This window comes from Lutjanus erythropterus, chromosome 16, assembly GCF_056507025.1.
Source record: "Lutjanus erythropterus isolate fLutEry1 chromosome 16, fLutEry1.hap2, whole genome shotgun sequence".
In the NCBI taxonomy this organism is placed as follows: domain Eukaryota; kingdom Metazoa; phylum Chordata; class Actinopteri; order Lutjaniformes; family Lutjanidae; genus Lutjanus; species Lutjanus erythropterus.
The window spans coordinates 37,423,257-37,438,560 of NC_139332.1; the positions used below are offsets into that span (position 1 = coordinate 37,423,257).

Below are 15,304 nucleotides of genomic sequence, written 5' to 3' on the forward strand. Positions count from 1 at the left end.
GAAAAACATTTAAGAGGAGATCAAAAGTGTGGCTCCATTTTATCAGGCTCAGTGCCAATAGTGCAGCGTGCCAAAATAAAAATTCATGCAAAGTGTTAATAAAGTCATCAGACCAAATGTCAGTTAAACATTTGGTCTCCTCCAAATGGCGTCACGATGATGTTCTCACAGGCTCAAGTCACCGCCGCTTCCTGCTGTCGCTCTGAAGGAAACCTCCAACTGTCTCACTACTCTGAGAAAACTCTGGCTCCATCACCAGTGAAGGGAGCAGCAGATCAACTCGCACATCTCTGCCGGGTGATCGTCCAATATACGTCCCCACGCCAGGTTTAAAAGGGTCTTCATCTCCACCACATGTCTGTAAGTTAGTTGTGTTCAGCCTTTAAAGCTTGAAACAAAGTTAGCAGCCAGATACACTGAAGAAGCTGAGAAAACAAGAGCGCTGATATCAACAGCACGAGTGAAAGAAACACGCTAACAGCAGCCTGAACAGGTTTAATGAGAAAATGACGTAACATGACGTAACGTTGTGCAGTGACCAGCTTCAACAGCTCGGGACACACGACCTCAAATACAGAAGGCTTTTAAATCACAAATAGCAGCTGCAGACTGAGACCACCGAGGACCACAGAACGCCACTTCCTGTGTCCATCAAACCATATAACTCCTCCCACTTCAGCAGAAAGGAAAACTGACACATCAGACCGAGAACAATGTTCAGTGTTACTTCAACATCAATATTATTTTCATGGTCATGTGCAATATCAGGTTTCTATTAGTTTTAATGTCATGTTGTGATATTGTGCAGTATTACTTTTCAATATCATGAGCTACATGTGGAATAGTATTTTTTCTATTATGTTAAATGTTTAAATAATAGTCTGTGCAATATTATTTTCACTATCATTACCTTTCATGTTGTCATGCACGATTCTGTTCAGTGTCATTTGCTCTCTTTATTTTCATTATCTGGTGCAATTTCACCTTTTTTTTTTTTTTTTTTTACCTCACAATACAACTAACAATGAAAATAATACTTTTTCTATTTAGATTACTTAATAAAATTAACTTATCTTCTTCTGTTGTTATTCTGTTAGACGCTGTTTATTTGCATTTACTTCTTACTCACATCGGATTTTATATTTATCTTCCATTTATTTTATGTTCTATTGTTGTTATTGTGTTACTGTAAGAGATCTCAGTGTTGATCTGTGAGTCCTGGTTTGTTTCATTAAGTCATTTCTTTACACCTTTTCTTAATATCTTTTGAAGACATTCAGTATATAGAGAATATATCACATATAAGACAGTAGCTGATGATGAAAACAGACCAAGAAGAAGAGAGACAATTACCACACACACACACACACACACACACACACACACACACACAGAGAGAGAGAGGTCTAATTACCCAGAAACCATTGTGGTACAAAAAAAAAAAACAATGTGACAGAAAGAGAGCACTTTGTGGTAATAACAGCAAAACAGACAGAGTGACAGAGAGACATAAAGACACACAGAGACATGAAAAGAGAGAGAGAGAGCACTTTGTGTTAATGACAGTGAAGCAGCGACAGACAGACAAGAGAAGAAGAAGAAAGCCTCTTCAGTCTCAGATTTATTTCTGCTCACATCAGGTTGTTGTGGGACGACGGTTACAGCAGGATGTGACCCAAATATCAGACGAAAAAACAAACACATCACTTCTTCTTCTCTTCTTCTGAAGCTCAGATCACTGAGGGACACTTTGGTTCTGAGGCATCAGATCTTCTGTTCACTGCTCTTTTGGTAAATGATGATAATATTCACTTCAGGTCATGTTGTCCTCACAGACGGTCACATTAATCCTCCGTCCAATCAAACTGCTGCTTTCTGCTCACACAAACATTAACTCTGCTGCAGTCTGGCCCCGTCTGATATTCTGCTGCTTTAAAGTGATCATTTCTACATTTGCACACACAAACAGCAGCAGTTTATTTGGTGTGAAAATGTGCAAATTGCTGAACAAACTGATCTATTTGTTCCTTTATGAGATTAAAGCAGATAAAATCAGCTTGGATGGTTTAAAACTTTCCTTCATGAAATTATTGAACAAATCCCAAAGTTAATCTCATCATTATGCAACAAGCTTCCAAGGTGAAAATCTACAGGAGATAAGTCATTTATTTTACTTCTAAAGAACAATTGTGCATCTACTTTGCCTTAAAATAACATCTTAAAAATCATTTTAATCCTCCACTGACTTGTAATAGGGAGAACATTTAAATTCCCACTTCGTACCCTGAACGCCTCTTCTTGCTCTCTCTCTGTAACTTTAGTTGAGCAGCGACAATCTCCCATGAGAAGTGCATAACACTTTAAGATAAGATAGATAAGATAAGATGAGGGAGTTTAACCTGACATCAACTGTCGTGATCTGTCTCACGGCTAGCGGGAAAGCGACAGTCCACCAGCAGACTGAACTTTCCTGCCGATGTTATTTATTAAAGACCAGGACATAGTTCTTATCCGTGTCGTTCCTGTCTCACAGAGTTTTAATATCAGGTTTAATTTGGGAGAAAGATTAATTATCTGGTGGACTGATGAAGCCATAAAAATATTGAATATCTCAATATTGGGTGAACTGTCAAAAAAGGATAAATCTCATGAGCACTGATAATCACCCAACTTCTGCTCTGGTGTTACCAGGAGATCAAACTTTCAGGAGAGCATCTGTGGTTCCAGGATCCTAAGGTTCCAAAGTCCCATATTCCTTGGGTCGGTCAGTTAAAAAAGGACTTTAATTCTCAAGATCTTATGTTCCTAGGTTTTAGGTTCCCAAGCTCCTATATTATGAGGGTCTTATGTTCAGAAGTACTATGGACCCAGAGTCCTGAGTTTCGAAGGTCCTATGTCCCCAGGTTCCTATGATGTTAGGGTCAAAATTTCCCAAGGTCCTATGTTCCCAGCGTCCTAAGTTGCCAAAGTCCTATATTCCTAGATTCTTGAATTCCCAAAGGTCATTAATTCTCAAGATCCTATGTTCTTGAGGTCGTGAGTTTCCACGGTCACTTTATATTGTTTTCTATGTTTTAGTGCAGAATCTTTGCACCATGAAAATTGTAGAAATTAGTTCATAACTGTTAGTTTATTAAGAATAAACACCACTTGAACTGATTGCAAATCAAGCACGACTGTGAACTAGACTGAACCTGAGCATGTTCATTAGCGTTGCCTTGGATACACAGGAGATTTGGTAATGGTCAGAAATCCAGTGGGATTAAGTAACCAGTCCTAATTAGAGATGAAGCTGAAATGTGTTTTTGACACAGTCTCAATCAAATATCAACAATCTTTCAAGCTCCCATCCAATCACTTCTCTTCAGCTGACTTTTCTTCCATCAGTCTCTGCTCTTCATTCTACACTAAACACAACCTGATCTCGAAATCCACAAATGACAGAAACATCAGATCTCACTGATATTTCCTGACATTATTTAATTTCTGCTCCTCTCGTACTGCTGCCTCTCTGCTGTCACTCCAATAAACACCCGTAAACTGAGACGACAAAGAGGCGCAGACAGAAACAGAAGTTCAGAGGAGTGAGGAAGAAAGCAAAAGTGGAGAGGAGGCAGATATCAAAGCTGCTCTCAGCGGGCGTCCGACGAGCTGATGTAAAAATAGACGGCAGGTCGCTGTCGGGACCGGGAGACGCTGCTCCTGTCAAACACAATCCTCAATCTATGAAAGTACAAAAGAAGCCGACGCACAGTTTCATTATCATCTCAGTTTCAGTAGCAGGCAGAAGTGAACCACCACGTCCTGTCCGTTTTATGTTCCTTGGTATTAAGGTCCCAAGGTCCAATGCTCCAGGTTCCTATATTGCTGGGTCATAAGTTCCCAAGTCACTATCCTGCCCTGACATTTTAACAACAGCTACATTAAGTTAGCTGCCTGTCTGCCTGTGCAGAGAGCGGCTACCCACACGACCCATGAACAAACCAAACATACCAAACATACAGATTGACATATGATGATTATTAATTATAAAGTTCGATGTCCATGCAAATTACAGTTTAGAGTTTCACCCAAGGAAAAAGAAAACAGAAGGGCTCTGGAGACGGCCTTGAAATACAGGAGAAACCTGGGAAAAACAGGCATGTTGGCAGGTCTGTAAAAACAGCTTCCTGTTTTTAAGTTTCACTGACTGAAACTCAAACTGAAATGTTGTCTTGAACTAACAGAATAAAACTGACTGAAAGTACAAAAGGCTCCTACTGAAAGTTAAATCAGACTGAGCTGCAGCCGATGGAGGCTGATGACCTGAACGTGACCCCAGATTCTCTGCAGTTTGAGTTTGCAGTTTTTCTGATGAAGAAAGTGGAACAGCAGCGAAGCTTCAGCTGGCTGACAGTCAGAACAGCTTCCAGCGTTTCAAACAGCAACATGCAAACACATCAATCTGCTAAAACGACACCTAACTGTCCCAGATAAATACACACACACACACACACACACACACACACACACACACAAACAAGTTTGTGTGTCGACAGCTAAACTACTGAGGACTGAGAAAAGACATTCACAGCCTCGACTTTAGTCCAAACCAGAACCCTAAAACGTGTTTTAGGGACAGCTCATTAAAAAAGAAGAGATAATTTCTCATCCTAATTTTTTAACAAATATTCTCACTTTACAAAAATGTTGTCTCTTTTCACAAATGTCCTCATTCTCTAACAATGTCCTCACTTTCCAAAACATGTTCTTACTGTCTAAAAATGTGCTCACTTTCAACAAGCGTCCTAACTTTCCACAAATGTCCTCACCTCCGAAAAATGTCCCCACTTTCCACACATCCTCATTTTCTGAAAATATCTTTACTTTCCACAAAGTTTCTCACTTTCTAAAAATGTGCTCACACAAATGTCTTTGTTTTCCAAAAACATCCTCACTTTCTAAAACTGACCTCAAATTCTAAAGGTCATCTTTCCAAAAATGCACTCACTTTTTCAGAACCATCCTCACCCTCTCAAAATGTCTTCATAATCCACAAGTGCCTTCACTGCCTAAAAATGTCCTCAGTTTCCACAACTGTCCTCACTTCTCAGGTGAAAACTCAGACTGGTCCTCACAAAGCTGGAGAGCGAGAACACTCAGCCTCTCTCTCAGGTGACATGTAACACACTTATCATGTGAATATGAAGCATGTTATTATCTGTGCTTACAGAGAACTACAGGAACCAGAAGCACCTGATGATGTATCACACACAACCAGTCAATGCTAATGAGCTCGTTAAGTGAGCTAATTAATGTGCCGATTAGTAAACTTTTCCATACGAACAGAACGATCACGGCCTGACCGTCACTGCTCATCATATCAACTGTACGTCTTCATGGACTCGAGAGTTTTTCACTGCAGTCTGTCCTCGTTAACATGATAATTTATGCAGCAACAGACTCCAAACCTGATGACATCAGTGTGAAGATGACATCATCAGTCAGCAGCGGCGACTCAACACGCCGATGATGATTAGTTTTCACTCCCACAGCTGCAACATGCAAATCAATTTTACAGCTCAGATCAAATTATCAGCCTCAGCTCTGTGACCTTGCAAAAAAAATTGTTTTTGTTGTCTTCATCTCACACTGCTGATACTGTATGAGCCGTGTGTGTGTGTGTGTGTGTGTGTGTGTGTGTGTGTGTGTGTGTGTGTGTGTGTGTGTGTGTATGAGCCGTGTGTGTGTGTGTGTGTGTGTGTGTGTGTGTGTGTGTGTGTGTGTGTGTGTTTTTGCCTTGTAGGAAAAGCTCTTATCTCCTATCCAGAATGATATCAAATGTGTGTGTGTGTTTTCAAGTTCAAGCAGGTCTTTAACCTCCACTTTTCCCGTGAGATCTCTGCATCGCCCCAGGGCAAGCTGGGAAAACTCCAAAATACACACACAAACACACACACACACAAACACACACACACGCTCTCTAACAAACCCTGCAGCACTCATACTTTACATATTCTCTAGTTTTCGCTCATTAATTTCTCACTTCAACTTGTCATGTCACATCTCTACACACACGCTGTAAGCTTCATCCTAACATAAACCAGTGTTTAGACGGGAACAGACTATTTCCTGGACTGAACCCAACAGCTTTTCTATCAGGAACAGAATAAGGAAATTAAGAAGATTTTGTTCTGAACTTCTACCACATTATAAACAAAAGATTTCATAGTCACAGAAACTCAGTTTGTAAAAGATAAAGTAGAGGATAAATTCATGTTTTTTTTTCTGTTCTTTCCAATGTAAGTTGCCAAGTTTAACAAAGATGCAAAGCAATAAAGAAACAGTTTGTTGTCTGATTATCATCTAAAGCTGGAGGCTGCAGGAATTTCATTTATAAAAGCAATTTACTGATGAAATGTCACAGTCAAAGATAATAAAAAACATTGTGGAACAACAGTCAGTGTTTGAAATGCAGCCACAGATCTCTTCATGGTTTAAAACTAGGCTCAAAATTAAGAAGGGTCTGCCCATTGTTGCAAAATCCCAATAGACTGAAAAATGTCCCATTTGTCCAACAATGTGTCATCCTGAAGACAAACACCCACTGCTGTTTGTACCTCTGTCAGGTGACATTTGTCTTAATGGTAACAAGAATCAGGACACAGTAAAATCCTCCAGAAAGCTCTGAGGCCGCAACAAAAGACAAGCGAATGAACAAAACACTGGAAACAAAGTTAACAATGTTAATGGGTAAAAGTGTATGAGTTGACAGTGAGACAAATAAATAAGTAATAAAAGCAATTAAAAATTAAAAACAAAGCAATTACAATCAATAAAAGTGGCAATTAATTGTTAATTTTTTTCCTGGAGCAACTTCTGGTATGTGGGACACAGTAAGAATGACTCTGAGAAACGTCAGTGAACGGGGACCAACATCCTGAGACAGCAGGGCGGACGGATATGCTGGTAGCTTTTGTACAACTGCTTTATAAATAAAGAAATAAACACAAATGCTGGTCTCTTCTCGTTGGTTCTGTGTCCCATAATCATCTGCAGAAAAGAATCTTAGTGCAGAATGAAAAACTGCGTCTGAAGGTTTTAGCGTTGAACTGACCAGCCGTCCATAATCAGTTACGTTACGATATGCACATGATGCAAGTAATATTTCAGAGTAGGGACAAACAATTTTTAAAAAATACATAATTGCATTGATATTGCAACTGTGATATGATTTGTGACATTAGATGTAAGGATGACAGGAAATCTCTGCCTCACAACATTCATCAATATAAAAGTTTTTTGACACATTTTGCCTTTAACAAAGGTTGTACCTCCTGTAAACTCTTCAAAAAGCCATATGGCCATTTCAATACAATGTCAGTTAATTATGCAGCCTTATTTTGGAGCAATGCCCGTTTCTTTCGGGATAACGGGTTTGTTTGTCGGACAAACATGCTTTAGGTCCAAAAGGACACTTTACAGACAGTTTCAGAATAATGGGCTGCTGTTGTGAAACACTGTGAAACACCTCAGTTTAGTTAGAGACTGTAGTTTCTGTTAAAATAAATGTGATGTGTGGAAATGAAGTTTACTTAATGTCTCCTACTTGACACAAGTTAAATATGTTACAGAAGTCCTACCAGGCTGGTTTGTTTTCAGGATAACAGGCTGTCAGACAAATGGTTTTCAGTCTAATGAGACATTTTTAGGTCTGTTGGGGTTTTGGAATAACAGCATGGCACCAGTTAACAAAGCAGATTTTATGGGTTAAATATTTCCCCGTAATTTATTACTTTGAATAATTACTTAATTACCAGTATAAGGTGTTTTGTGGTGTGTTTTGTAGTGTGCATTAAATATGCACTCAATCAATGGATTGTATTATATTTGAGGTTGTTAAGGAGGTATGCAAAGATTGTAAGCTATCAAAAACTAAAAAAGAAAAACTAAAACTAAAAAGTCATTAATTTGCACTTTAAATAATGTTAATGCATCTGACGCGACAACAAACAAACTGTGTCTTTATTTCTGGGTACATTTGGATTCAGTTTCATGATAGAGGTAGTAAAAAAAAAAAGAAAAAGAGAAGAGCAGTGTGGGGAAACAAAATGAGTCCTTACCTTGAATTCAGGACTGTCCAATCACAAGCCGCTTCACAGAAGAGCCAATCAGTGAAATGTCCAAATCCAAGAAGAGAAGAAGACGAAGAAGAAGTCCAGACTCCAAATGTAGTTCTGATTAACTCCTCTGACTGTTTGTAAATCTGTAGAGCAGAGAAAAGAAGAGAAGAAGAAGAAGAGATGGAGTCAGACAGGAGGCTCTGCTTTCATCTGGATCCAGAGGCATTGTGGTTCCCTGAGAACTGGGACACAGAGAGATCAAACTACAGCAGACTGGGAGATCAGGTTTATATCTGAGTCTGAACACACACACACACACACACACACACACACACACACACACACACACACACACACACACACACACACACACACACAGGTGGGAATCAAACCTCTCAACATCAAAACTGCCAATGTATTTTACTGCATTTTGATATTTGACAACTTTAGTTAGAATAAAACATAATTGCCCCAAAATAGGTGTGGAGTGATGGACCAATCAAATTCAGAGAAACCCTCTAGACCCCCATCAGCTCAATCTCAAGAAACAGTAAGACACTGATAATCACACGTTGTTGCGTCGTCCGTCCACCTCCTCCACAGATGGACTTTATTGATCTTTATTCTACATCAACCTGACTGTTTTTTTCTCTGCGTGTAAAATGTCACAGCGTCTCTGCATAATACAAGTCAGCACAGACTGAATGGCATGAAATAAAGCTGCAACTACTGATTATTTCAAAGTCAATTAATCTCTTTCCTCAAGTAACTGATTAACTGTGTTTTTCCAAAAGTCCAAAATGACGTCTTCAAGTGTCGTGTTTTGATTTGTTTAAATTACTGTTATAGAAGAAAAGAAACCAGAAAATATCCACATTTAAGAAGCTGAAAACAGAGAATTACTCAAACTGACCAATCGATAATCAAAATAGTTGATTCATTTACTAATCAATTAATAGTCAATGAATCAATTAATTGTTTCAGCTTTAGCATGAAATAACAGAAAAAGGAAACTAAGCCTTCTGACAACACAAACTGATTGAAGACATCGGTGTGTTCTTCACAGAGACCAGGCTCAGTCTTTATTAGGTGTCATATCATTTTAAGCACCAAATAAACCTCAGAGGTCCTCAAGGTGTAAAAATGGGACGAAACTTCAGTTTTATTTGAGGGACAGATGTTCTGTAACTATCTGATAAAACTGTAACAACCATCACAGCTGGCAGATAAAACACTGACTGGACTGAAGTGAAACCCTCCAGTTTCTCTCAATACAACTTACTTCAGTCTTTACTTGTCTTTTTTTATCTTGTCACGATAAAAACAGCCATAAAACCTGAACCTACAGCAGCGTCAGTGTTCTGGATAAAGTTGTGAGTTTGTCTCTAAGCCTGACTTCACTTCTCGACGGCAGCTCGAGTATTTGTGACAGTCGTGGCGTTTCCTCGCCGCCTGTCAGTCAGAGACGACTTGGGCTCTGTTGATTCGCTGTGAAATGGACGGATGAGTGGAAGATGACTGTGTGGATGGATTTTATGTATTCCTGCTGCACGCTCAGTGCGCCTCTGAACAGCACTTTGAAGTCCAGAACATGTAGAAGAGCAGAAAATTCATCCAGTCGAGTGAAGAATCAAACAACACCGTCGCTCAGGATTCAGGCCCCGAGCTCAAACTGCTCAAAGTTCAAACTCTGTTTGGACACTTTGAATATTTCAAGTTAAAAAACAGAAAGTCGGACGGCTCCAGTTCTCTGCAGTTTAATCAGTTTTATGTAAATGAATGATGAAGTATAATGTTGATGAAACACCATCAAACTGAACTAAAACTGCAGATAAGTTGATGTTGGACTGGAAGTTTCCTTTACAATCCTCTCATTTCCATTTCTCTTCATATATTTCACTAATTTCACGTTGCTTGCGTTATATTTCACTCTCTTTATTTGCCACAAACCAGACATTTGTTCCACATCTCAGCTCTAATTAGCTGCCTAATTGGAAAATGAAGCCTCTCTGTTTGTTTCAGTGCAGCTCGCAGCGCTTTGACTCGTCTGGAAGCGCAGAGTCAGACAGAGTCAAGTCTGAGAGAAATGAATTATTATTTTTGTTTGTGCCACAGTCAGCCTAGAAAATATGCATCAAACTGATGGTCCACACATGGAGCAGAGAAAAGAAAAAAATCAACAAAATCAAGACTCATTTCACAACCTGACACTTCTACCACACAGACGAAGAGTCCAGCCTTCTATAAAGAGACTGCAGCTCACCACTCATTTCCTCTTTGGGATCCTTTAACTCAAAAAAACAAAGAAGAAGAAGAAGAAAGCTGCAAACAGACACAAGACTTCAAATGTTTCAACGTGAGCAAAAAAAAATCTGCATCAGCACATGAAAGAGAAAGAGGAGAGAGTCCAGAGAGAAATGAAAGAAAGAACAAGTCTGAGGTATTTGTACTTCACTCATCTTTTATTTTATTTTCTATTCATGGCTGTTTCTACTTTCACTCCACTACATCTCAGACTGAAATATTGTACTTTTTACTTCACTTTATTTATCTGACAGCTTTAGTTACTTTACAGGTGTATTTTTACACACAGGTTAGGGCTGCATGATTTGGTAAAAAAGTCATATTGTGATTTTTTTGCCTGAATTAATGGAAATGATCTGTTTAAAAAATGTGATTTGTTTCTGGTTCTGCAGTTTGGATGTTACATGTGGTCTTATCACAGGTGGTTAGCACAGGCTACTTTAGCTTAGCATCTATCAGTGTGTCAGATGTTCAGTTATTCCTCTGCCTCCTTTCACAGTAACAGTACAAGTTATAAATGTAGATTACACCGCGGTCTGGGTTGAATGCTCTTTTCTGATTGGCCGGCAGCTGTGTGTTAAAACTGTTTAACACACACGTAGGTCGGCTCAATTTTGATGACCGTTCAAAATCCATCTGCTACCCAGCTTGTAACCATAGCAACATTAAAGCACAGCTGTCAGAGCTAACACGCCTTCCTGACTGGAGGCGATGTGAAGGAGCGAGCGAGCAAACAGCTGATTGGTTCAGTTTTTATAAATGAGGACGTCCTAACCTGCTCCGTGTGTCGGCCAACGGGCTGAAAAATCTCTGGCCAAGGTTCACCTTCACCTCCGACCTGCTTTATCTGGTTAAAATGGATGTGACATCCTTGATGTTTCCCCTCATCACAGCAGTCAAACGGAGTCTGAGAACAAGCTGCAGCTTTTAATGACATCACATAGGATCATACTGAGGCGATTCTGAAAAACCTTCTTAAGACTTTTATTTCATTCAGAACATATCGAGGACTCAAAATCTTTTTGTTTATGTTGCAGTATATCTGAGGTTGACCGACACTTCTGGATGAATCACCTGGACTAATAATCAGTCCCTCCCAGACGCTGCGATGAAAACAAAAAAAATGAACTCGTCTTCAGGAGTTTGACGGTTCAGAAACTCCATTTTCAGCCTCCACACAGTTTCTCTGTTGGTACAAATCTGATTCTTGTCGCTCTCGAGTGTGAAGTCTGAAACTTATTACTGATTCAGTTTGTTCAGTTTGTCATTAATGAACTTTTTCACGGTCGACAGCTCACAGACAGACAGAGAGACAGACAGACAGACAGACAGACAGACAGACAGACTGCAGCAGTAAATAAAACAGACCACACAGGAGACGATGAAGCTGCTGACGCTCCATTACTCCCTCTGATCTGCGTGTCACTGCCGCATACTGATTCATTTTAAACTTCTCATTTAAATCACAGCTGACACGCAGGGCCGCTCCACACGCCATTACCCAGCAGCCCCTGCAGCGTGGCTCCGACTCGTCAGTGAACAGGGTCGGCTCGTTAACAGCCTGAAAACCGCTTCATGTTTTCATGATGAAATTCACACAACAGACCAAACGAGACCAAATCTATTTGTCTCCATTAACATGTGGTACACACACACACACACACACACACACACACACACACACACACACACACACACACACACAGCTTCCTGTTGACTTTCTGATTGGTTGGAGCTGCCTGAGCTTTCAGCCACTGTTGGACAGACTTCATACCGAGGCTCAGTGTGTGTCATGTATCTGCTGAGAGGTAACAGGGATTATCTGCTGCAGGAAACAACTGTGAAGTCAGTAACCGTGTCTGAAGTCTGCAGGTTCTGAGTTCTGCAGAGGACGACACAGAGGTTTGTTGGGTCCAGTTGAGACTAAACTTTATAACCATCGTGTTCTTTTCACAGATCTGAGACCAAAACCATTAATACCAGGACGACACGGCACTGAAGATAAAAGCAGCAACAGTTGCACCCTTTTAGTTCCTGATGTCCCTCGTCTGTGTGCGTCTGATTAATGGAGCAGGAGGAGCAAATGAATCCAATTAAGGAGAGTAAAGTTAAGGTTTTGTTACCAAACTTATCATCATGTAGGTTTTCCACTAAAATGAGCCCACAGGTGCAGGTTTTTTTAAATGCATAAAAAGAAGCGATTGATGGCTGAAGTTCCTGTGTCCCTTTAAACTTTCTCCAGAGATGTGCTCTTCTTTCATGGAAAGATCTGGTAACATTTTTACCTCTTTCACACAGAGTTCCAAGTAAATGACTGGATTAAACTTTCAGACGTTGGCACACATGCAGCTACATGCAGGAACGTTTCAGTCTTGCTCCTTTTTTTACGTGTGATGGAAATGCAAGAATAGATGTTGCCAACCGCCATGAAACTCAACAGAAGAAGATGGACGTACATGTACACAGTGGTTTTTTGTTCCATGCTCTCGTTTGCAAGTAATACTTTTTTGGGATCTTCTTGAATCAAAAACATACATTCAATACAAGTGTCTGATGTCTGCAGTCATGGTGTCTTGTGATTGGTTAGCGCCGTGTGAAAGCATCTTTTGTCAGATGGACCTAACCTTTTACACGCACATCCCTGCAAAGATCCTGCTTTCATTCACACCACAGCCGTACCTGCATTTTCCTGGAAATGTTGCTCAGTCTTGAGGGGACAAATTGGCGTCACAGATTTCCCTGAATATCGATTCTTGCTCCCATTCACACACGAGTCCATGCAGGAAACGTTCCTGAAGATGTTTAGGGATGAACTGTATGAGTGAAAGGGGCTTTAGCTGACCAGTAGAAACTGCAGCCTCACTGAAACTGAGTTCTACTTCAGCACAACGCCGGCAGCGAGCGGCTCCATGGAGCAATAAAGAGCCTCTCATCAGAGCAGAATACAGAATGAAGAGCTGCCGTCATTATGTGTGCAAATGAAGCTATTATCTGACTGCAGTCCAGATAAGTCACTCACTCTCTACTCTTCTTCAGGCCTCCTGAGGCGGCGGCGGTGCCCACAGGGCAGCCAGAGCCTCGACGCTCCGTCATCAACACAGAAAAAAAAAACTCCTATCAGTCACATCACGGCGTAGAGCTCGGAGGGACGGAGGGAGGTGGCGTTCTGCTGCAGCTGTCAGTGGAAATGAAATAGAGGAGGGTTTGGGAGCCTTTGGGTGGCGACGACAAGAGAGGAGAGTTATGGGTGACGGCGGGCGGCAGGTTCCAGTAAATGAGCCGAGAAACGCTTGGAGGAGATGGGTTCAGACGCAGAGCGAGGACGCTGGGCAGCGAGGGAGAAAATGAAAGAAACAGAGGAACGACAGAGGAAAGAATAATAAAGAGTCAGAGGTGTGTGTGTGTGTGCGTGTGTGTGTGTGTGTGTGTGTGTGTGTGTGTGTGTGTGTGTGTGTGTGTGTGTGAGCCAGAGGGAACTCTCACTCATCATCTTCCTGCTTCATGCAAACGTTGGAGGAATCAGATTTGAGTGTGATTTGGTTGTCGGGGGAAATCAGCTCGACCTTTCTGTTTGTTCTGGAGGAGAAAATAAAAAATGACGTCCTGCTTTACATCCAAACATCCTGCTGCTGCAAATCAGAAGTCCGTCAAACACAGACGGTGGACGGATGGAGGAAAAGGGCAGAATCCCCCACTGATCACTAATCAGTCAATATGATTGTCACAAGTGTTGCATTGATTTTATTCAGGAGAAACAAAGTTCGACCTCACAGACGTCAAAGAGCAGAAGAGAAAACTGCCCTCAGGAATGTTGAAATTCTTCAGACCAGCACTGCTTCAGTTGGTGCTTGGTGTCAGCTGGCACCGAGCTGCTCCACCCGTCAGAGCCAAGTATATACAGTATGTCTCATTATATCATGAGGACAAAAAGCTTTAGCACTTGTGAGTCTCACACTGCTGGAGATTTAAACCTGCAGGTCTGGATCTTTTGGAGAACTGGATGAATCACGAGTGTAATTTCATGCCTCAACTTCAGTTTTAAGCATCACCCTTTTTAATCTGTCACATATTGATCAGAGTCACAGCAACAAAACCCATCTGGCTACTGATGAACTTCTGACTAAAGTTTGTAGGTTTTCTGATGTTTGAACTGTTAAAACCGACACTAATGACAATCTGAAGGTCCAGTGTGTCAGATTTAAGCTAGTCTCACGTAGTCAGAAAGGTAGTCGGTGCTGGAGAAATGTCTGGCTCCATGCATTCACATTCTGCTACAGGGGAAAAAATGTCCTACCCTGTTTGCATGTCTTTAAACCAATCACAGACGTCACCAAGCCCAGGAGAGACGGTGCTGCTGCCAAGTAGTGTCAAGGGGGGTTTTGGTGGAATATTTGCACGTCGGGAGGCGAGACCTGAGTGGACAAACCAAGCACGATTACTGACGAATCCAAGAGCTAGGAGGTCGGCTTACCAAACACTAAAAGACACGCCCACATTTACTCTTGTCTGGCGGCCTCTTGCTTAATCACTCTCTCTTGTTGCTTATTCTGGTGCCGCTGCCTGTTAGCATTCCCCGCTAGGTCTCCCTCACCAAGCTCCAGTCCAGTCTGTGGACAGTCAGCTCGGTGCATAGCGAACTGAGTTAACTAGCTAATGGCCAACAGTTAGCAACAGTTAGCAACAGTTAGCGGTCAGCAGTGAGAAAATCTGTCTGTCCATCAGGGTTGAGGCAGAACAGGTGGAGAACATCTGACGGAAAAACCATAAAATCTGATTCAGTTTCACCAAAATCACCTGACTAGTTGGTACAGATCTGAGGTTTCAGGACGCAGAGTGGAATAAAAAAAGAGGCACCATTCATCCTGTCACAAGTCAGTGTAGCATCAAAATGATCTGAC

The 15,304-nt window shown here is 41.1% G+C and overlaps 1 long non-coding RNA gene across 1 annotated transcript in view; it reads right to left on the reverse strand.

Annotated features, from left to right (window-relative positions):
* The window catches only part of LOC146313625 (uncharacterized), a 93,941-nt gene that overhangs the window by 50,899 nt on the left and 27,738 nt on the right, over nt 1-15,304 (reverse strand). The window contains exon 2 of the long non-coding RNA XR_014772092.1: nt 8,103-8,245. This is a non-coding gene — a long non-coding RNA (uncharacterized LOC146313625). The remainder of the gene's footprint in view (nt 1-8,102; nt 8,246-15,304) is intronic.